This window comes from Cololabis saira, chromosome 5, assembly GCF_033807715.1.
Source record: "Cololabis saira isolate AMF1-May2022 chromosome 5, fColSai1.1, whole genome shotgun sequence".
In the NCBI taxonomy this organism is placed as follows: Eukaryota; Metazoa; Chordata; class Actinopteri; order Beloniformes; family Belonidae; genus Cololabis; species Cololabis saira.
The window spans coordinates 49,913,986-49,938,340 of NC_084591.1; the positions used below are offsets into that span (position 1 = coordinate 49,913,986).

The 24,355-nt window shown below is 42.1% G+C and overlaps 1 protein-coding gene across 1 annotated transcript in view; it reads left to right on the forward strand.

Annotated features, from left to right (window-relative positions):
* Positions 1 to 636: 636 nt before the first annotated feature.
* siah1 (siah E3 ubiquitin protein ligase 1) overlaps positions 637 to 24,355 on the forward strand; it is a 75,337-nt gene continuing 51,618 nt past the window's right edge. The window contains exon 1 of the mRNA XM_061722338.1: positions 637 to 790. The gene's annotated coding sequence lies outside the window, so the exon portion shown is untranslated. The remainder of the gene's footprint in view (positions 791 to 24,355) is intronic.

The window sequence follows — 24,355 nt, forward strand, 5'->3', positions numbered from 1 at the left end:
TACGACTTTATTGTCATATTATTATTACTTTATTTTCGTAATTTCCTTTTTTTTTTTTCTTAGTTTGACCCTAATACTCCGTCGTACCATACTATAATATATAACAATATAATATTTTTGTTGCTTGATCCGGTGTCGTGCCAAAAAGTGATTGCCTGCCTGCCAGAATCTGATTCCTCCCTGAAAATGGGTCTTTTTACCTGCCAAAAATTGATTGAAGGCCAAATACAATTAATGAAAGGTTGTTTCTACCTAAATATGATTTGATCTCATTCTTGAGCTTCGTAATATAAACACTAGAGCTCACATGATTGCTTTGAACTCTTTTAAAGGACCATTACAACACAAAATAGGCATTTTCACCTGCCACAAATTGATTGAAGGCCAAATACAGTTAATGAAAAGTTGTTTCTGCCTAAATATGACTTGATCTCATTCTTGAGCTTCATAATCTGGAAATCTGACGTTTTAGCGCTATCGTTCAACTGGCTGCTGTGCGCGCTCCCGCGGCCAGAGATCATAAGAAATCAGATTCTGGCAGTTTTGCACAACACCGGAGCGTCTCTCCCTGAGCTGCTCGTGCGCATGCGCCCCCGACCCCAACTTCTTCAGCCGGTGCGCGTCCCCGCGGAGCTGTGACGCTGGTGCGGGTTCACAGCGCTGGCGTGCACGAGCAGCCACGGAGGAGCGACAACACGACACAAACACGAAAACACGAGCTAAAACCCGAGCAGCTCTGCCCGCACACCCGCCTCAGACCCCCGCCCCGAGCAGCAGGACCCCGGCCCAGGTAAGCAGCGCTCCGCGCGGCCCCGGGCCCCGGCCCGGGGCTCGGTGCTGTTAACACGGGGGGAAACAGCAGCTTAGCTCCGCTAGCAGGGGCTAGCTGGAGCTAGCTGAGGCTATCTGATGCTAGCTGAGGCTAGCAGCCCCGGCTCCTGCAGAAGCCTCGGCGTTTCCTAGTCCTGCTCCCCGTGTTGTGCTGCTGGCTCTTGGGCTGCAGGACCAGACCTGGTCCGGCCCGCTCAGGCCGCTCAGGCCGCCCTGCGTGCAGCTGCTGCGGGGGAGAGCTGCTCTGCTGCCCCGCAGAGCTGCTGCTGCACCCGGGGGGGACGAGGCCTGGAGGCTCCGGCCGCCGGGGCTCTCACTCCTCTCACCCCGATACTGCTCTCACCCCGATACTGCTCTCACTCCTCTCACCCCGATACTGCTCTCACTCCTCTCACCCCGATACTGCTCTCACTCCTCTCACCCAGATACTGCTCTCACTCCTCTCACCCAGACACCCCGATACTGCTCTCACTCCTCTCACCCCGATACTGCTCACTCCTCTCACCCCGACACCCCGATACTGCTCTCACTCCTCTCACCCCGACACTCGTCTCACCCCGACACTCCTCTCACTCCTCTCACCCCGACACTCCTCTCACCCCGACACTGATATCACTCCTCTCACCCCGATACTGCTCACTCCTCTCACCCCGACACCCCGACACTCCTCTCACTCCTCTCACCCTGACACTCGTCTCACCCCGACACTGATCTCACTCCTCTCACCCCGACACTCCTCTCACCCCGACACTGATATCACTCCTCTCACCCCGACATTCCTCTCACCCCGACACTGATCTCACTCCTCTCACCCCGACACTCGTCTCACCCCGACACTGATCTCACTCCTCTCACCCCGACACTCCTCTCACCCCGACACTGATCTCACTCCTTTCACCCCGACACTCCTCTCACCCCGACACCCCGACACTCGTCTCATCCCGACGCTGATCTCATCCCGACGCTGATCTCACCCCGGCGCTCCTCTCACCCCGACGCTCCTCTCACCCCGACGCTCCTCTCACCCCGACGCTCCTCTCACCCCGACTCTGATCTCACCCCGACACTCGTCTCACCCCGACACCCTGAGATCAGGCGACATCAACCCATTAACTGGTTGCTTGGTCTGGCGCCGCTACTGGTAAACGCTGGTCAGGAAGTGATGAGTAATGTTTACTCCAAACCGGGGTCTGCTCCACCTGTCTGTCTGCTCCACCTGTCTGCCTGCTCCACCTGTCTGTCTGCCTGCTCCACCTGTCTGTCTGTCTGCTCCACCTGTCTGTCTGTCTGCTCCACCTGTCTGTCTGCCTGCTCCACCTGTCTGTCTGTCTGCCTGCTCCACCTGTCTGTATGTCTGCCTGCTCCACCTGTCTGTATGTCTGCCTGCTCCACCTGTCTGTATGTCTGCCTGCTCCACCTGTCTGTATGTCTGCCTGCTCCACCTGTCTGTATGTCTGCCTGCTCCACCTGTCTGTCTGTCTGTCTGCTCCACCTGTCTGTATGTCTGTCTGCTCCACCTGTCTGTATGTCTGTCTGCTCCACCTGTCTGTCTGTCTGTCTGCTCCACCTGTCTGTCTGTCTGTCTGCTCCACCTGTCTGTCTGCCTGCTCCACCTGTCTGTCTGCCTGCTCCACCTGTCTGTCTGCCTGCTCCACCTGCCTGCGGTTGGTGCTCTCTGTCCCTGGCCTGGGCTCTGCTCTGCTGCTGTGTAGATGGTTGTTCATGTGGACATGTGTAGATGGGTGATGCAGTAGCCTGTAAAGCTGATCCACCTGTCTGTAGCTGTGTATGGTTGTTCATGTGGACATGTGTAGATGGGTGATGCAGTAGCCTGTAAAGCTGCTCCACCTGTCTGTAGCTGTGTATGGTTGTTCATGTGGACATGTGTAGATGGGTGATGCAGTAGCCTGTAAAGCTGCTCCACCTGTCTGTAGCTGTGTATGGTTGTTCTTGTGGACATGTGTAGATGGGTGATGCAGTAGCCTGTAAAGCTGCTCCACCTGTCTGTAGCTGTGTATGGTTGTTCTTGTGGACATGTGTAGATGGGTGATGCAGTAGCCTGTAAAGCTGCTCCACCTGTCTGTAGCTGTGTATGGTTGTTCTTGTGGACATGTGTAGATGGGTGATGCAGTAGCCTGTAAAGCTGCTCCACCTGCCTGTAGCTGTGTGTGGTTGTTCATGTGTAGATGGGTGATGTGTAGGTGCAGTCGCCTGTAAAGCTGCTACTTCAGTCTACTGTTGAATCAACTTATTTCAGCGAATATAGAGACATCCAGGCAAGTGCATGTTTGTTGTTATCCCAGTTTAAAGCGTCTGATCAGTCTGAGATGTCACCAATGTGAGCTGTTGCTACCAGAGAAGTAAACCAAGTTGACTAGGGCTCAAATGTGCAACAGAAGCTCAAAATAAAAAAATGGAGGTATCCATTCAATGCAGACAACCATAAGTAATTTGTGTATAGGCTATAGTAATCAGAAATGACTGGATGACTCACTTGGCAGCTGTTGATCATGAGATGATTCTTGACCAGTTTGTTCTGATCGTTGAGTATACACGGTGTTGTATGTATCCATTCTTATCCAAAACACTACAGTGGCCGCGGCTTATGACCAGCTTTCTTCCCAGTTTGATCAAACTAGATTTCTAACGGCGCTTTTCCACTAGTACCTACTCAGCTCGACTCGCCTCCACTCGGTTTGGTTCTTTTCCACTGGGGGTCTAACGTGCCGAGTAGATACTTTTCTGTAACTACTCTGCTGAGGTTCTAAGCGGCTGAGTCGGCTGTATAGAAAGTTTTACGCACCAAGACCTGGGCGCCGCCATTACCCTACAGAAATGCATTTCATTTCCGCCGGAAGTGGTTTGCGCAGCGTCTACCGGTGTAAGCGCAGCGTTTACCGGTGTAAGTGCAGCGTCTACCGGTGTAAGCGCAGCGGCATGGATACTAGCCTAAAGCAAAGACTCGCTGCTCGTGAGCTTTTAATGTCGACAACTATGTCATTGCAATGGGAACACGGTTCTACTACGTTGACTGGAGATGGCGTTACTCTCCCCACCCGAATTCAGTGCAGAACTGGGAGGAGAACATGATGACATGGCCCAGCAGAACGGACGGCAAGATTTGCTCCTACTTCGTGCAATCCATGGCAATAGATGGAAAAGCAATGGACAATCTGAAAGCCTCTGAGGCTTATCAATACCTGCACAACAACAAAGTCTGTTGTGTCATGTCATACAAACATGATCGTTGTGTTTATTTGAAAGCAAATGTAGAGCCTAGCCAGTGTTTGAACAATGCGTGGCATAAAGCTTGAGTGCTGTAACTGAAGCTGGAGAAGTCAAAACGGCGGGATGTTCGTGTGTTGCTGGACCAACCGTGTTCCCAGTCAGCTGCGATTCCTATGGAAGGTAACAAGATTATTTGACCATTGTAGCCTAGGCCTATATGTCTTTATTTTTGGTGTCCAAACTACATCATAGTCTACTTGGCTAGAGTGCAAAGTGTGTGTGTTAAAGCTAAAGTTGCTGAACTTATCCTCAGATTCAAGTCTGCGTTTCTTTCTCTTGGGGGAGGCAGCGGTCCGCCGGGTGAGTTTATGTCTCTTTGGCTGGGGAGAGCGATTGTAACCCAACCACAACTCAGGGAAAGGATTATCCTTTGTTGGTTTTTTGTCAACAAAGTGATGCGAACAGACAAAAATGTTGCGCAGTGTTTTTTTTAGATTTAATACCTTCAGCCAGGTCCTTGATTCCGAGTCGGTATCAGGCTTGCAAAAAAAAGTAAACAACGGAGCGCGTGGACGTTGCCTCTTCGTAGCTGGTTTGTGGTCGTAGCACTCTCTATCTGACCACTCGTTCAGGTGCTTTCTCCAGTTCTTACAACCAACCACCGCACATGTCGTTCCCCAACCACTTTTCTTCTTTGAAATATCCATGTAATTGCTATATCCTCTTTGTCAGTGCTATGTCGGCACTCGGCACAACGCCAGTGCTAGCTAGCAATACAGAACTAGTCCGCCAGAACGGAAGTAGATTGCATCAACGGGAGTACTTCAGGAAGTAGAGCGGAAACGGCTCAAAAACTTGTCTATCTGACGTCATCACACTACAGGACACCGATTGGTCGGGGGGTTGGAGTCAGACGTCTGAGTCAGGATGTGGAAATCAGAGAAAGAGAGACTCTGACGGATTCTTGTTCATTTTATTCGACCAGCAATGGCAGTACAAAAGTCTGTTTGGTGATCCAACTCTGAGGTGCAGATGTTCATAAACCTAGACGGCCGATAAGGAACGACCAGATCTACCAGGAGCTCTGTCTCTTCATAGCTGCTCACGGCTCCAGCTGACTTTTCAGCAGCGCCGACACAAACAAACAAACAAAAAAAGCGTTGCTGCTTGAAGCTTCTCTCACTCTCATTTTTTAACTTGATATTGAACACAAGCCACAGATCCAGCAGCACATCTATCATCTCCTCCAGGTTCTACATTGATCTGGGTGCTGGATTGTTATGGAAAAGAAACTAGGTTGAGTAGAGATGCACCGATCAGGATTTTGAGGGCCGATCACCGATAACCGATCTCTAAAAGCAGTATCACAGCATGAAATCCATAAACTCTTCAATAGTGTTGTCTCGTGTACACAACACTGACATTGTATTATTAGGTATCAAAATTAGGAGATGAGAAAGTATCATGAATTGACTGTTTTATCGCAGGCTGAGGCAATATTCAATATTTCACCCTCTATTTCACCCTAGAGACGACTTAAAAAGAGTAAGTGTAGCTTACTAGCTTAAGCTTTCCTGTGGTAATAAATATGTACAACACAACATGTGCAGTACACCAACACAGACAACAGCAGACATGTCTCTCTTAGAGTTTATACAAGTTGTAAACTATAAACCTTAGTTTTCCTTTGTAAAAAGGAATTCAATCTTAAAATAGAAAATTAATTATGAAAACTTTGCAGGAGCTTTAGCGATAGCATCCACGGCGTGTGAGGAAACTCTTGTGAGTGAAACTCTTCACACTAGAACTCCAGATGTCACTCGTGAAGCGACTGACACGACTGTCGTCCTGCATGAGGTTTGGATGTGACTGTATATAGTCTGGTATAACTCTGGCGGACATTCATCAGTGAAATAATTACAACCCTGCTGCGCGTACCAAGAAGCTAACAATGCGTTCAAACTAGGGCTGCAATACCGTGATATTATACCGTCACCGTTCAAAAGATGAAAAATACCGTGATATTAATTTTAGGTCATATCGCCCACCCCTACTCTGTAGTCATTCATGGATAAAACAAGCAGCACTGGTGCCTAATGTGCTCCAATACAGCAGGTCTCATAATTTAATTTTGAACACTATCAAAACTCTAACTTAAAACTTTGAGTGAAGGCAGTGAATTTGGTCGACTGGTGTAAGTTCAGGGTTTTTAAATGCACAGCCATGAACCTACTGTATTAAATAATTTAGTCTTGATGTCAATTAACATCTAACATCTTATGTATATTTATAATTGCTCTTTAACTAAACAAATATATGTTTTATCCGATTACTCGATTAATCGATGGAATTTTCAGTAGAATACTCGATTACTAAAATATTCGATAGCTGCAGCCCTACACTGAGCTACATGTGTCTCCCGTCTGGGCCATTGCAGATGTCGACCCCAGTATTTGAGTAAGAGTACAAATACTACTGGTCAAAATTTACTCCGTTACAAGTAAAAGTAGCTCAGTCAAAATATTTCTCGAGTAAGAGTAGAAAAGTACTTGCTTTTAAAGGTACTTAAGTATCCAAAAGTAAATTCTTTTAAATTTACTTTAAGTAAGAGTAAGAGTAAATTTCTTATTTTCCACATCAGTAAATTACTATATTTTTTCTAAATTAATTTAAGGATCTTTTAACTCTTGTTTCTGAGAATTAACTCTTTGAAACCAGCCTCGTTTTTTACTCGGTCGAACTCAAACATTGAGTTAAGATACGGCCAAGGATTTTGTGAAAGTCCATGCTCCGAGTCCGGCTCATTATCAGACTCAGCGGATTGTCTTTCTTCGCCTGACACAGGCGTAGCCATTGTTGCGGCTATGTCTTGACTTGTTGCGGCTCTGTCTTGACAAACGCAGGCTACTGGCGGTATCGTTTTGAGGAGGCTTGACGTATTTCCGCTTTATGTACATCCCAGTGGAGAGGGTGCACTGTGATAGGTCTCCTCCTTTGACAAAAACAGCTTGTGTCCAATAGGATTTTAGGGAAGAAGAAAAAAGAGCAGACCTGAAAGTAACGAGTACTTTTCAGCCTTCCTAGAAATTTACTCGAGTAAAAGTAAAAATATTTGTCTTGGAAATGTATTCAAGTAAGAGTAATAAGTACCAAAGAAATCTAATACTCAAGTGAAGTACAAATCCTCTGGATATGTACTTAAGTACAGTACTCAACTAAATTTACTCTGTTACTGTCCACCACTGTGTGTATATATATATAATATATATATATATATATATATATATATATATATATATATAATCTCTATGCCTGAGCATGGCATGTTACTAAAACCAAACATATCTGCCGCCTCTTTCTTCTCGTGCCCGGCGTCAGCGCGTTGTGCCGCATTAAATGTAGTCCGGGTAAATACCTGCTTTGAGCTGCAAAATTTAATGATTCCTCGAGGCAGAGAAAATTCCTCCATCATTTTTTGTAATCGAATTACTCAAATTATTCGAGGAATTGTTTCAGCCCTAGATGCGTTTAAACCCGATGTCTTCTACAATGAAAAACAGCTGATGATATGAATCAGCATATGAATCCATTATCTGGTGATGTATTTCTTTATTTTGCTGTCGTTTATAGGTCTCTGTTACGTTCAGCTGAGTTAGCGGCTTTGCTGTGCCCTCCTTTTCTTTCTCTGACTTTTTTTTTTCTTTATCACCCAGTGCTCTACCTAATGGTACTTTTGCATTAGTACTTACTTGGCCCGACACGGCTTGTCACGCCTCTACCCGCCTCCACCCGTTTTGTCCCCGTTTGTTTTTCCACAGCCAGGTGAGAAGTGGGGTGAAGCTGCTGTGACGTACTCGATTGCGCAACCGCTTTGTTTATGTCGGCGCTGATCAGAAATCAGATTTTGTAAGAGTGTTTGAGAATTTTACATTTGTGAAAAAGAGCACATTTATGTCAAGACAGTCTTCCACCAAATGAGATATTCTCTTTAGCTAAAAAAAAAGGCTTCTACAAAGCGTGCATTACATTAAAGTTGAGTTAACTCAGGATTAGAGCTGCATGATATTAGGAAACTGTGCGGTATGCAGTATCGTAGCTGAAATGTGCAATAATGATATTATTTATATATCATTATTGAGTTCTCTGCGCTGAGCTCTCAACTCAGAGCAGCTGTCTGGAGTTCTCTCACACCCATGAACCCGAAGGTCACTGGTTCCAACCCTAGTTCCTCCTGTGTGTGTCCACCAAAGTGTCCTTGGGCAAGACACTGAATCCCCCGGTTGCTCCCGGTTGTCAGGCCAGCGCCGTTGTGTGGCAGCTCCGCCGACAACCGCTGTGTGAATGTGTGCATGTGAATGTCTGCAGTGTAATGCGCTTTGGGGCTGTAGGAGTACAGCTGGAAAACGCTATATAAGTGTAAGCCATTTACCATTTTGCTACTTTCCTTGCGATTAAATTGAGTTAAAGAATCGACCAATCACAATTGTGGTTGACCCGGGCCACATTGAATTAAAAAAAAAAGTGTGTGTGTGTGTGTATGCCATATAGAAATAATAGAGTAAAATTTATTGCAATATTTTTTGGTGTTTGGGATAACGATACAGTTTTGATATATTGTGCAGCCCTACTCTGGATTGTAGGGGTGTAACGATACACTAGGGGTGTAACAATATATCGTGCCACGAAATTTTGCGATACAAAAACGTCACGATAAGTGTCGTGGAGGTGCCAAACTGTATCACAATATTGGGTTATTAATATTAATCTATTGTGTTGACTAGAAACGCGTGCCGACCGGCCTCGACCCGCGGACCAAAATCTTACTCCACTCAGAAGAAACTAGTACCGTTTTGCGGTCCCGATCACAGGACTCTTGCAGGGTTTTGAGCTCTGAACTTTTAAGTCTGGTGTAGAATTTAGCCGTACCTTATTAAATTAAATTGGGGTGGTGAGTAGGATAAACACGGGGACAACTTCTGCTGAGTTCCAGTGTACTTTAATGTCCCTCAACAGTGTAGGATTTTAGAACATCAACACAGCACCTAGTGCTGTACTGTGGCGTATCACTCTGCCCAATCTAAAACAGACTAATCACTACAACCCTGCTGCGCGTACCAAGATAAACTGACTAGTGTCATTATAGTCCCTGATTTACATCAGAATATAAAGAATATATTTATAAAATAATGAACCCTGAATTACCAAAATAACCTTCTTCACAAAAATAAATCTCCTCTTACACTTATAAGGTGAGCATGAATCAATCTTTTTTATGATGTAAAATTGTATGTATTTATTTACTTTTATTTATTTAATTTTAGTTGTTAAATTTCTGGATTAAAAAAGTCAAATCATACATGAGAGAAACTATTCAGTTTGTGGCTAAATATTTGTACTTGTATGAAACTGAAGATGCATAATGCAAACCTGACATTTCCTTTTAGTTCAGTTTGTGGAAAATGGTTGGCCTGGCTTTCTCTTTAAAACTTAAACACTTGTCAGCATTACAAACTGTAACAATAGGGCAAATGCACAGCATTGTTTTGTATTTTGTGTCTTTCAAATAAAAGACCATTTTTTTCCAGTCGGTTGGTACAAGGCCAATGTATTGGTAGAAAGGAGCTGAATGAAAAACAATATTATATGTGGTTATATCTACTGGTGACTAATTATGACATGGTACAGTCTAGTATAGTATGCATGATTGGCTGAGCCTTACGCCACTCGCACAGAGCTTGCAAAGTAGGAGTTTTCAGTTGATTGTCAGTTGATTAGTTTTGTTTGTGATGGACTCCAGAGTAGAATGCTGGGGCATTTTCAGTACACCCTTTGATCTGCCTTGAGAAATAGTTGGGGAAAAAAAGGATTCCTCAAATTGGCACTTTTGCACTAGGACTTACTCGGCCCGACTCGGCTCGTCACGCCTTTACCCGCCTCTACCCGTTTGTTTTTCCACAGCCAGGGGAGAAGTGGGCAGGTTGGGGTGAAGCTGCTGTGACGTACTCGATTGCGCAACCGCTTTGTTCATGTCGGCGCTGATCAGAAATCAGCTGGAACCGCGAGCGGCTGAGAGTAAAACAGCCCGTCTACATCCCTTTTTTAATTTTCTCGACAGCCACCAGGTTTATGAACATCTGCACCTCAGAGTTGGATCACCAAACAGACGTTTTGCGCTTTATAATAAAATCGCTGCGAGCCGCGGGTCGCTCTCGCTCTGACTGCTGCTTCCTGATTCAAACGTCTGACGGCCCCGCCCCCGACCAATCAGAGGCGCGGAGGGTGGTGACCTCCTCGCCCCCCGACCAATCACTGGCGCGGAGGGTGGTGACGTCGGAAATAGTCCCTGCTCAGCCCCGTATAGAACCTCGCTGAAATGGTTACAGAAAAAAGTATCGGCTTGGAGCGGCTCTACCCGTCTCAGCCCTAGTGCAAAAGGGCAAAACGGGTAGAACCGAGCCGAGGTGGTACTAGTGCAAAAGGGGCAAAAGCCGACATGCTGTAAGTAACTGACGTGGTTAGGGCTGTCTATTTGCAATTGGGAAGAGGAGTAGCTACAGACAGATGCTGCAGATATAATGTGATTATTGTGTGAAAAGGGCTTTTCACAAATTAGATGGGCAGAGTATCTCCAAAGTGTCAATAAATTCTTGTGATATTAAACATAGCATTTTAACAAAGATGCGTAAAATCATTCTAGCAACGCATATTTATTTGTATAGCACTGCTTTTCATGTGCAAGACAATTCAAAGTGTTTTACATGAAAAATAATAAAAAAATGTATTAAAAAGTAAGAGACTTAACAGAACTAAAGACAGATGAAAGTTAAAAATAAAACAAATGAGATGCAAGAAATAAAGGTTGCAGTGCATTGTGGGGGATTACTGAAATACAGCAGTAAATAAAAAAGTTTTCAACCTTGACTTAGAGCAAGTGAGAGTTTCGGCAGCCCTGATGCATTCTGGGAGTTTGTTTGTTAGGTGAAGAGCATAAATGTTAAGCACTGCCTTGCAGTGTTTGGTTCTAACTCTGGGTACAGAAAGTAGGCGTGGCTCTGATTACCTGAGGGTTCTGGTTGGTTCCTAATGGACCAGGAGATCTGAGATGTATTTCGGCTCTAGACCATTCAAAGATTTATAAACCAACAGCAGGATTTTAAAATCTAATCTGTGACAGAGAGGAAGCCAGTGTGAAGATCTAAGAACTGGAGTTTTATGGTCCACTCTCTTGGTCTTAGAGAGGACTAAGGCAGCTAGAGGAAGAATCTTCAGGCAAAAGCGAAAGCCTAAACTGGACACCTGTTATCACCAATCTAAAAACTGCAAAACACATCAGTACTCTAGATCTTTTTTTGGAAGAAAAGGGGGTGCTGTGTATTCTGGGACAAAGACTAAAGGGCCATCCAGATTACAGCAACAAGTGCAAACGCCAGGATCTATGACCTTAGTGCCCTTAGAAAAGGTTATTCACAGTTGTGTCTTGACAAAAGTATATTGGTATTTTAGAACAATGTATGCTGACTTGGAGACCATCTTTTCCACGGGTGTGCATGTATTTTTCAACAAAAAAATGTTAAAACTACATTCTGCACATAAACACACGACTTAAGCCGGGCATACACTGTGCGATTATCGGCTCGTTTTGAGCCGATTTTCCAGTCGTGCGACTTTTTTTTGATCGAGCCCGATTTTGACCCAATCGTTGCTCGTGCCTCGTGCAGTGTACGTGGGGTAACGACGAGAGATTAACACCTCACGACGAGCTCCCGATCAGGAATCGTGAGGTCGCAAGAAAATCAAGCATGTTTGAAATCCTGGTCGCTCCTCGTGAAGGAATCACACAGTTGAAGCAGTGCTGCGACCCGATTTGCCTCATCCTTTCGCAGAGAGCATGCGCAATCTCTGATGTTACGTCAAAAACTATTATTTGTAGTTTAAGTGTTGCAAATTCACATTACAAATCATGTTTTAATAGCAAAAAAAGAGCATTTCCACGTACGGGGCGGGTCGCCGCATACCCTACGCCGTAGGCTCTGCGTTGGTGTAACGCAGAACCATAAATCAGCCTTACGGCGTACCCTATGCCGTAGGCTCTGCGTTGGTGTAACGCGGAACCATAAATCAGCCTTCAGTGTGTGCGCTGTCTGCTGTTCGGAAAACCTCTTTTTTCTCTTCTCATTTTGCTGGGACGCCGGGTCCCTCCGCCGAGACACAACTTTTGCGGTATGCGTTCTTCGTTGTGTCTAAAAATGATGCGCAGTGCCCACCCAATCAGAAACGGTACAGATATTTTGGGATTTTTTATATATATATATATATATATATATATATATAAAATTATAAAAAAATAAAGGATCCCCATAACCTTTGATCGGGTGGGCAGGACGTACGTTTGGGTGTGGGAACAGCCCACCCCTGCCCCAAAACCGGCCTCGAGTTCCAGTACACAGAGGTCCGACGGGAGGATTATGATCGTATAGTGTGAGCAGACGGGTCGCAGAAGTTTAAATGCGAGCCCAGCATGGGCTCGTACAGTGTGAGACCATAAATCGTGGGATGTGAACTTTTGAACTCCGCAATCTAGTCGTGCAGTGTGAGATGGGGCAGTCTCATACGATTTAAAATATCGCACAGTGTATGCCCAGCTTTTGGAAGAAGAGTATGGAGACTAGGGATGTTAACAATTAATCGATTTTCGATTAATTGCCGTTATGAAATTACCCGATTAAAATTAACGATTACAATTAATCTATTCATTTATTTATTTTTTTCGTTTAATTTCACCAGCCGGTATTACGCCCGGACCACATCAAATGCGACACAAGGCGCTGCGCCGCGCACATAAAGTTAGAAGAAAGAGACGGCGGATATGTTTGGTGGTTAGTAACATGCTCAGGCAATGAGTCTGCAATGGCCTAGACGGGAGACACATGTAGCTCAGTGCTTAACTTTTATTTTTAATCCACTCTATATTCTTCTGGTTGTTCTCCGATATGCTCCCCTAAAGCCTGAATTATGGTTCCGCCTTAAATCGACGCAGAGCCTACGCCGTAGCCTACGGCGTAGGCTCTGCGTTGTTGTAACTAGGCATGGGACGATATGAAAATTTCATATCACGATATTAGTGGACAAAAATATCACGATTACGATATTATCACGATATTAGCGTGTCGCTTATAAAATTCTTAAAATGCAAGGAAAAACCCTAACCGTGGATCCACTGGTTCCTTCAGAACATTTATTCTCAAATCATTCTCAACACAGTGACACTTGAGGTAGAGAACAAATAGTGTACTGTAAATGTTATGCATTACAAAGTGTAAACTATAGTACCGGTACTTATTTGAACTTTCTTTTTTTGTAAGAAAATACTTCCCTGAGAGTCGAAAGAAATAAGTGACAAATAGAAATAAAGTGACAAAGTAGAGCCAAATGCACACTGATTGTATTACTCTATGAAACTTTAACAGTGGCTGGCTGCCTGCTACTTAGTACGGCTCTCTGGAAAAATTATAAAATAAAGGCACTGCTCTGTAGTAGGGTTGTCACGATACCAAATTTCTGTTTCGATACCGATACCAATATGTATTTCGATACTTTTCGATACTTTTTGTAAAAAGGTGGAACTCTCTCAATGTCAATATTTTCCTTTATTTTAAAGCAGACTTTGGGAACAATAACAACAATAAATAAAATAGATAATTGGCATGGGATATTAAAATGTTCAAACCTTTAGAACAGTGTGAACAAGTAAAATAAAGCAATGCCATTCAAATTAAAGTCACGATGTTAAATAAAATACTGTAGCAGCAAAAACTCCTGCTTCTGAGTGGGTGGTGTCACCCTCTCTGAGCCAGGAGCACTGGACTTCTGTAATTGGGGGAGGGAGGGGGTACAGTATTTTAATTAACATGGTCATTTTAATTTGAATTCCATTGCTTTATTTTACTTGTTCTCATTGTTCAAAAGGTTTGTGTTTTGAAACTATAGGCCACATGAAACATTAAATGGGCATAACTTGAAAAATAAATTGAGGATCATTCTATTATCTACAGGACTGTCTCAGAATATTGTGATTTTCTGTAATGCAATTACAAAAACAAAAATGTCATACATTCTGGATTCATTACAAATCAACTGAAATATTGCAAGCCTTTTATTATTTTAATATTGCTGATCATGACTTACAGCTTAAGAAAACTCAAATATCCTATCTCAAAAAATTTGAATATTCTGGGAATCTTAATCTTAAACTGTAAACCATGATCAGCAATATTAAAATAATAAAAGGCTTGTAATATTTCAGTTGATTTGTAATGAATCCAGAATGTATGACATTTTTGTTTTTGTAATTGCATTACAGAAAATAAAGAACTTTATCACAATATTCTAATTTTCTGAGACAGTCCTCTAGGATAGGATTAGATATTGTAGGCTAATGGAATGTTTTACAAAAGTGTGTTTTAATATATAATATTAATTAATATAATTCATTGCCTTAATGGTTTATAATATATATGAAACATTAAATAATATTAAAATATAAAAAATATATTAAAGTTATATTCTAGTCTGTGGAATTTATTTAAATATTTTAAGAATGTAATTTATTTTTTTTTATATTTTAAAAATTGCATTTATTAACCATGGACATGTTTTAACTCTCTGTATAGGCTACTGTAGGTTTACTACGGGCTGGGAGAGGCTCTGTGCCTCTTTCATTGACATGACAGTGCAGTGAACTGGTGAACAAAGTTATCACCTATCATTCTTGACTGAAGTCGTGGAACAAATCCGCGTGGTTTTCCTTTAAACGTTTGGACAAGTTTGAAGTGTTGCCTCCTTTTGCGAGACACGCGTTGTAGCAGCGCTTGCACTGCGGTGCGTCTGGTTCAGTGGTTCACCCTTATCGCTCGGTTTGAACCCGAAATATTTCCACACCGTACTTCGGGCCCGCATTTTGTCCAAAAGTACGGGCTTTTCTGCAGCTGCCATCTCTTTTTATTTCAATTTTATTTCAACCCGCTCTGTCTGTCTAATAACACGCAACTTCTCGTTTCTCTCTCCTCCGCATGCGAGTGGGAGGGGGAGGCGGCTCTGCTTCTGCAACTACGTCACACTCGCTGAGCTCGCCGTGCTTAAAGAGACAGGCTCCAATTTACCAATTCGTTTGCATAGAAAAAATATATAAAAGTACCGTTTGTTTTTAAATGCTGGTATAGTACCGTTTTCAAAACTCTAGTACCGCAGTACTATACTGGTACCGGTATACCGTGCAACCCTACTCTGTAGTATACAAAACAAAAGCTGCATGGCCAACACAAAGATTGAGTGAAAATAAAGTGCCACAGTAGTCAAATGCACACGGATTGTACTACTCTCTGAAAAAATATTAAATAAATAATAATAATAAATAATATTAATAAAATACATGAAAAAAATAACACTGGCTTCTACCTGGCTGGTAGCCTTGTGTGACCAAAAAAAAATAAATAAATAAAATTCGGCGATAATTACAGTACCCCACGATAACGTTATCGCGGCCGTTTTTTATCGCGATATGCGATAATATCGTATATCGCCCCATGCCTAGTTGTAACGCGGAACCATAAATCAGCCTTCACCCGGTACATACATAGGTTTCTCTAAACATCTGTCCCCGCTACAGTTTTACCTAAAAGAAAATGTGCTCCAATACAGCAGGTCTCATAATTTTATTTTGAACACTGCCAAAACTCTAACTTAAAACGTAACTAGAACTTAAAATTAGCTTGACACAAATGACACTATTATGGCTGCTGCTACTACTAATAGCCTTGAAGTGCACTTTATATTATATCCCTTTAGGTACAAAAAATGTCTTTTTGTTAATTTTGTATCAAATAAATATTTGATTAAGGAATACATTAAAATGTCATACATTTAAAATTGTATCTCAGATGGGGGAAAAACGCTGCTTATCAACTAATCGATGATCGATCGATAAGGTTATCAACTGTCAATTAATGAAATAATAGATAATTTGCATCCCTAATGGAGTCTGGCTTGCCTGGAGTCCTGATCTGTCCTAAATACAGAAAATATCGACAGAAAAAAGTGTGCTGGAGAAAAATGGGACAAAACGACAACAGTGAAATTTAATTTCCTGGTTCCCCTAAAATACTTTCTGAAATGAAGAAACAAGAAAAGATTTATATTCATAAAGGAAATACATTTGAGGGAAAAACAATTTTCACACGGTTTGGTTTGTTACAAACGGCAGAGATTTAGTTATGATATAGGACGCTGTCACACATTAAAAATACGCATTTTTATGCTGAAAGACTTTTTATTATGCTCTTTAACAAAGACATATGGTATGGCATATTGATAAATGTATAAATTAATTAATTTTATATTTTAATAAAGAAACAAGTTTGATTTTTTTTTTCTTATTGCCCTCAATAAATATATCTATAAAAATAAATCCAGGTCATTCCAGGGTCTTATACTACCCTGTTAGGCTTGCAACTGGGGCTCGGGAGCTAAAACCCTTGAAAAAGAACTGTTTTGCAGCTTCTTGCGTGTGCTGGCTGTAACTGTAACCCTGTAACTCCAGTGTAGTTAATTTAGCCTGGAGTGAGGAGACCCATCCAATATGGCGGCGACGCTGGATTACGTTCCAGCATGTCATGAGACGTCTACGTAAATATGTCTATGGGTGTACGGAGCTGGTTTTATGGTGGTTAACCATTAAAGGTCACATATGGCGCTTTTCCACTATTACCTACTCAGCCCGACTCCACTCACCTTGCCCTCGTTTCTTTTCAATACCCAGTGTGAAGTATTTGATTGTGTATCTAAACGAAGAAGACAACACTAAAGATGTAGAACCTGGAGGAGATGATAGATGTGCTGCTGGGTGAGCACATTGAGCACATTATATAGCACATGAAATGTGCTATATAAATAAATTTGCCTTGCCTTGGGTCTGTGGCTTGTGTTCGATATCAAGTTGAAAAATGAGAGTGAAAGAAGCTTCAAGCGGCTACGCTTGTTTGTTTGTCTCGGCGCTGATGAAAAGTCCTGGTAGATCTGGTCGTTCCTTATCGCCCGTCTACATCTTTTTAATTCTCTCCTCGGCCACCAGGTTTATGAAAATCTGCACCTCAGAGTTGGATCATGAAACAGACTTTTGCTGCCATTGCTGGTTGAATAAAATGAACCAGTGTGATGACGTCAGATGCAGCCCGACTCAGCCGCTTAGAACCTCAGCAAAGTAGTTACAAAAAAAAGTATTTACTCAACCCCTAGTTGAGAAGCGCAAAGTCGAGTCGGGCTGAGTAGGTACTAGTGGAAAAGCGCCATTAGTGAGGTTCTCCTTCCTTGCAGAAACTGTGGTGATGTGATGCCACACGGCACCAGATCACCACACAGTTTGGTTGGTGATTGGTTTTCATGTGCTAACCAATGTCCATTTCAAGCATGGGAGGTGTATGGCATTAATTATAAGAGGAATGTTCTGAGTTGTTTAAAAAAAAAAAAACTCCAAAAAACTGTAATTGCCTGCAATACTTTAAAAATGCATTTAAACTTCTGTCAAATCGACCTAGATGGAGTTCTTCTTAAAATGTGACAAAGTTTAAGATGACTCTGACTGGTCAGGTTAGGGTTGTGGTTCAGTCGCAAAAAGCCCAACAAAACTAACAGCCAAGTCATGTACACATCATTCAATCATCTGTCTTTACTACTGCATCGATTGTTTGTGATGCAGCAGCAGAGATAACTTTGTCACCTTGGGTTGTCATTACAAAGCCGTAGTTGTTTTGTAATGTGTGCACAAGACTGGTTTTCATGGTTTTTCAAGAGAAGAACATAGTTCTGGGCCGTTGTTGTCGCTCGTTTTTTCATCTGGGCAAAAAGATTCTTATAAACCGACACCATGGATTATATCTGAGACTGTAATGAACTATTCATCAAATGGCGCTTTTGCATTAGTCTCACTTCTCCCCGGTTCTACCCGCTATGGCCCCATTTTGCGCTTTCGCACTAGGGCTGAGACGGGTAAAGCCGCTCCAAGTCGATACTTTTTTCTGTAACCATTTCAGCCAGGTTCTTTGCGGGCTGAGAAGGGACTATTTCTGATGTCACCACCCTCCTCGCCACCGATTGGTCGGGGGGCGGGGCCGTCACCACCCTCCGCGCCTCTGATTGGTCGGGGGGGCGGGGCCGTCAGACGTTTGAATCAGGAAGCGGGAGTCAGAGCGAGGCGACTCGCGGCTCGCGGCGATTTTATTATAAAGCGCAAAACGTCTGTTTGGTGATCCAACTCTGAGGTGCAGATGTTCATAAACCTGGTGGCTGAGGAGAAAAAATTTAAAAAGGGATGTAGACGGGCTGTTTTACTCTCAGCCGCTCCCGGCTCCAGCTGATTTCTCATCAGCGCGACATGAACAAAGCGGTTGCGCAATCGAGTACGTCACAGCAGCTTCACCCAAACCTGCCCGCTTCTCCCCTGGCAATGCGAAAACACACGGGTGGAACCGTGCCGTACCGCGCTGAGCGGAGCCGGGCTCAACCGATACTAGTGCAAAAGTGGCAAATGGCTCCCGTTCTTGAGCTGCTGCTGAAGCTCATTGGCTGTTCTCAGTATTGTTGCTAAGCAACCAACGTTATGGACACAGGAAGTGAAGAAGCGGGGAGACTATTTAGCCCAGGGATGTCCAAAGTCGGTCCTCGAGGGCCGCAGTCCTGCATGTTTTAGTTGTTTCCCTGCATCAACACACTTGATTCTAGTTAACAATCGTCAACACCTTGTCATCAAAGCCTGGATAGTTCTGTTGATGACCAAGCTCCTTGTATCACGGTTTGATTAAAAAAAGGGACACATCTAAAACATGCAGGACACCGGCCCTCGAGGACCGACTTTGGACACCCTCGATTTAGCCAATCAGAATGCAGAAAACAATGCAAATCCGTGAAGCAGCAAGACGTGAAAGGTGAACCGCGTTATAGCGAGGGATTACTGTGTTTTACTTGAAGTGTCACAGATTGAGTTGCTTTAGAAGTGAAGCTATGGCTTAAAGCTAGGGTCTACGATTTTACATATTGTACATTTTTATCAAAATCATTTATAAGGTTAGTTTGTGTGGGGAGTAGGTATCTTTTTTTTTTTTTTTTTTTTTTAAACTCAAGATCGTAGACCCTAGCTTTAATTTAGCTTTGTGACACTCACACCTGTCGTTGGTATATGTGTGAAGATTTCTTTTGTTGCATGCTGTGATATGCGTAAAACGCCGGTTTCCTATTAGCTTTTTCTCTTGTCCCTTTTGGGCACTTAATGTGTTATTTGGTCCCGGCGCCCCAGCATTCACACAGATTTTTGAATCATTCTCACATTCCTCAGTGTTTTGACTTTCATTGGCACAGGGGAGTCAGTGTCTGCTCCTGCTGCTTTGGTGGTATGTGGCCTTTCAGTGACCTGCTAAAGCCTAGGGACTGTTGTTCAGCGTGTGTTTTTGGTTTAATTCCACCTGTTGTCTTGGGGTGCACATTTTACTATTAGGGCTGGGGATCCATTCAAATGTCAAGAATCGATTTGATTCCGATTCTTAAGATTCAGAATCTGGTTTGATTTGGGTTAGTGTTATTAAAACTGTTTTTTTAGTTATTAAAACTGTGTTTTGAGCTGTTTTATGTATTATGACTGTGTATTTATGCACAGGATTCCTACGGGTGCTTGACATCCTTGAAAGTGCTTGAATTTCAATGTGATGTTTTCAAGGCCCGAAAAGTGCTTGAAAGTTCTTGAAATTATAACTCTGTCTTTCACAAAATTGGGATCAGACTGTATAGTTTAATTATTACAAGGAGAAATAAAATCAGTAAGATGAAACATAACTTTTGTTTTTCGGTTTTTAATTTTTGAGGATTTGGTTTTTGGCATTTTATGCAAATGTAACTCCAAGAAAGTATATAAAGTAATGACAAATAGGCCATTTATGCAATTATACCTGAAAACCTTAATGTTTTCATACTTTTAAACATATTTAACGGCAAAAACATGGCACTAGTTATTCTGGTGTCCAACAAAACATTCCTTTTTTGCGCGTAAACAAAAAATACCAAAAGTCATTTGTATGAAATAAATCTGGTTTGGATGACTAGATTGAGCAGCTACATCACATGCAGTGGTGCCAGAGACCTGCAAATCCACCAGAGGTGTTTCCATTACATTTTTGTGATATACTAAATTATTTAAATGCCTAAAAAAAACCACCTCGTGAAAATGTAAAAAGGTTTTTGTGATGCTAGGGAGTTTTTTTTTTTGAGAATTATATTCCATTAGAGGTTTTTCTTTTTCGATATTTGGGTTTTGCACAGATTTACGGGTTATGGAAATACAACTATAGATTGCGGAACAGGAATGCTCCTAAAAGCCACTTATGCATACGTTAACATATTTTCCAGCTGCTCCAAGTGAGGAAAAGTTTCCCCCATATGATATTTATGTCTGAATATGCAACGCTGTGTTTCCGTATCGTCAAAGTTCTCCAAGATACCATTTATTTTATGAAGCAATGATTGTAAGAGAGAGAACCCGATGTAAAAATGTTATCTTTCATTGAGTAACATATTTTATAGCACAATTACAGATTTACCTTTGTGACCCTCTGTGGGATAAAAAAAAAGTAACAAGCCATTTTTCTTTTTTGTTTAGTGTGGAGGATACATTTAGTAGTATTATAGCAAGGTGAAACAAACTTGCCTGAAAGCTGGTACTATGGCAGCAGGCTCTTGCGCAGAGCTTGAACAGGATGTGGTTTAGGTGGGAATTGTCTTTAAGTATGTAATATCTTTGATGCTATGCCAGTCTGTGTGTATGTATGTATGTCTACCTACAGTTTGCTGATAATTTGTTTTTATTATGAGCTGGGAGCAAGTCTGCAGGAGAACTGGTAAATATTAACAGACCATGTTGGTTTGCTGGATGTGTTTGCATGTGAAAGGTAAGAGTAGAGTTAGGAGAAGCGTGATGCACACAACTGCAGAACAGTTCAGTGTCTGTAATGTAGTGGAGCTTACAAGTGTTGTCCTCCTAATGCTGGAGAGGAAAAAAAATCAATGTGAACGTGTTTGGAACCTAAAACGGTACCGTATGTATGGGGCCATAAGGCGCGTCATCAATGATCGGGTCTACTTTTATACATTAGGCACCGGGCTATAAGGGTCATGATAAAACGTATATAAAGCCAAACAAAACAGTCTGGTAGGTTGAACTTTATTCAACTCGTTCACAATAACTCAGAATATCGTTCAGTTGTAACTAATACAGATAAATACACTCACATTTTAAATCATTCGTCTTCCACAAATCCACGAATAAAAAGTGGAGAAAGTAGCGTCGTACTGCGTCCTGCTCTCTGATTGGTTAATCGTTGCCAGTGATAGAATACAACGTAGGTCCAACCTCACACTAAGTTAATTCAGTTGTCCGCTAACATTCCATTATAACTGGATTTTGATGTAGGTTTGAAAATTGGATTTATGATAAAAACCTAACGGAGTTAGGGCCGGGGATCGATTCAAATGTCAAGAATCGATTCGATTCTGATTCATATGATTCAGAATCGATTATCACGATTTGATTTGATTCGATTCCGATATCGATTTGGGTTAGTGTTATTAAAAATGTTTTTTGAGCTGTTACCTGAATTATATGACTGTAGTTATGCAACGTATGAATACTAGTATTGAGATTCAACAGCAAGTATTGCCGCTAATGATGCTGTAAGGACCAATCAGCTCCCAGAATGTTGATAGAACTGCTTTCAGAAACATCGTGTAGCAGAATTACCAAACAGATCCAGGGCAGCAAACGGAGGTAAAAAAAAAACAAAAAAAAAAACATATTAGTTATTCTGGTGTCCAACAAAACATTCCTTTTTTGGGCATAAACAAAAAAATACCAAAAATTTGTAATGTAATGATGAAAAAAAATCGATCATTAGACGTATGAATCGATTTTTAGGAATTAATATGAGATTCGATTTAGAATAAGAAAATCGATTTTTTTTTTTCAACACGGGCCTAGTTGGAGTGACGTCCAATTATAGTAAGGTAAAATTGTCTAACGTTGTCTGACGTTGCAACCCGTATCCAACCAAGGATCGACTTTAATGCAACGTCCTTATATCAGCTGACTAGTCTGACAACCAATCACGCGGAGCGGCTTCGTCGCTACCAAAGTCTCACTGAAACATTTGGACAGATTTGAGTGCGGTGTTCCACATAAAGTTGGTTTGAGGCCAGTAAGCACAACAAAATTCATACGTAATGCACACCTGATTATAGGACACACTGTGGATTTTTCGGAGGAAAAATTAATGAATTTAAGTGTGCCTTGTAGTGCGGAAATACGGTAATCCTGACTGGAATTGGGACAAGTTGGACATGAAACTGATGGCTGTTTGACTTGATTAAAACCTGTTTTGTCTGATGTGTTCTGTGGATCTGAAGAGATGTCTTTCTGATGAGCCGGTTATTCATTATTGTATTCTCTCGGGCGGTGAAACAGGCATGTGATATTGTCTTGAATGTGAATTTCCTGTTCATCTGAGCTGTCTGCTGCTACCCCGACTGCCATCTGACCACTTTGTACTCTTGCATGGATGGTGTCGCATGGCACAGTATGTTGTTTCAGGTGGATGCACTATATTTTACATTTATTGTACATGAATAATGTGTAATGCGTAATGTTGATTTAAAAATTTTTTTTTTTTTGAAAGACCACTGGTACTTTCTGGTAGGGGTGGGACGATACGGGTAAGTCCCGATTCGATACTTTGGCGATATGTGGCCCAGGATATCGATAATATCACGATATTTTCGATATTCGATATATCGGTAAGAGCGATATATCACGATATATGGGACTGAAAAAGAAAAAATACCTCGTCTGTCGTCTGTAGTTATGCATTTATTCAATGCCAAAACTTCATACAAGAAAGTGCATTTGTATATTTCCTCACTGCTGCTAGGCTTGTAAATGTAAACACTGTACAACTGGACAAATTAAAGTGCATGAACATTAATAACATGTTTTATATAAACCAGGACAGTGCACTGCTTTGTTTCTAATACTGAAAAGTAGGGCTGGGCGATATGGCAAAAAAAGTGATCACGATTTTTTTTCCCATATTAAACGATCTCGATTTTTAATCACGATTTTTAAAATCAGAAGATCCCCCCTCCCTTCTGGAATAAAATAGAAAGAAACCAGAGATTAGTTTTTTTTTCTACTAACAAATAAAGCAAATAGCATGTTTTAACAAGAGCCATATAGAAAATGGCACAACAAACAGGTAGTTTTAAGCAGTTTAAAAAAGTTTCAAGTAGTTTTAGCAGACAAAAGAAATTTTCATGATCATTTAAAATGTAAACCAACCAAAACATGCGGTTGTTCACAGTTTTTCATTTATTTTGCCATTTTTTTTTTCACAATTGCATAGATAAAATTGCAATGACATTTTTAACAACAAAACCAGTAAACTAATATGAGTTGAGCCACTGTCAAGCAGCTGGCGATGCGGTTGCTTAAATTGACCAAAAGGTGGCTCTCTAACATCACAGTTTTTGTACTGTGCGTGACTCTGACGCTGGTTGGTAATTAAGGAGTTAAAACTCACTCGCCACTTAGGGGACTCAGTAGCCAGCAGATATTACATTTATTAACTGTAGTACCGCTATTATGAGAGGTTATTTCTCACAGTATTAGCCTAAAGGGACTAAGGCTGATTTATGGTCCCGCGTTACACCAACGCAGAGCCTACGGCGTAGGGTACGCGGCCGTACGCTCCGTACGGCGCGCGTCGCAACGCGGTTAGGCTTTCTTTTTAATACGAACTGGTTAAACTGATTAAATTCTGTAGTGGATAGCCTGAGTAATAAGTACGTACCGTTTTTATGGTGTCAAAAAAATCATCATGCTGAGCTCTGCTTGTTGCCTCCGACACATTCACTCCGCTGAGCGCGCACACACACACGCACACACATGCACGCACACACACACCCATGTCGGGGCCGCAGAGTTTCTCCCGGTGATCAGTAATTTGTGTACAGGCAGAGCGAATCACAACTTTAATGAGTGCGGTTCAGTTTGACATTATTGTCAGTCTATGAGAAAAACATTTAATTTTATTAAAATCTAAAAATAATATTTATAGGCTAAAAAAATAAACGTCATTAAAGTAGCCGGCTGGACCTAATCGAGTAGTCTGCTATATGGCCGGCGCTTGTGGAAAGCCCTGCTTTAAGGAAC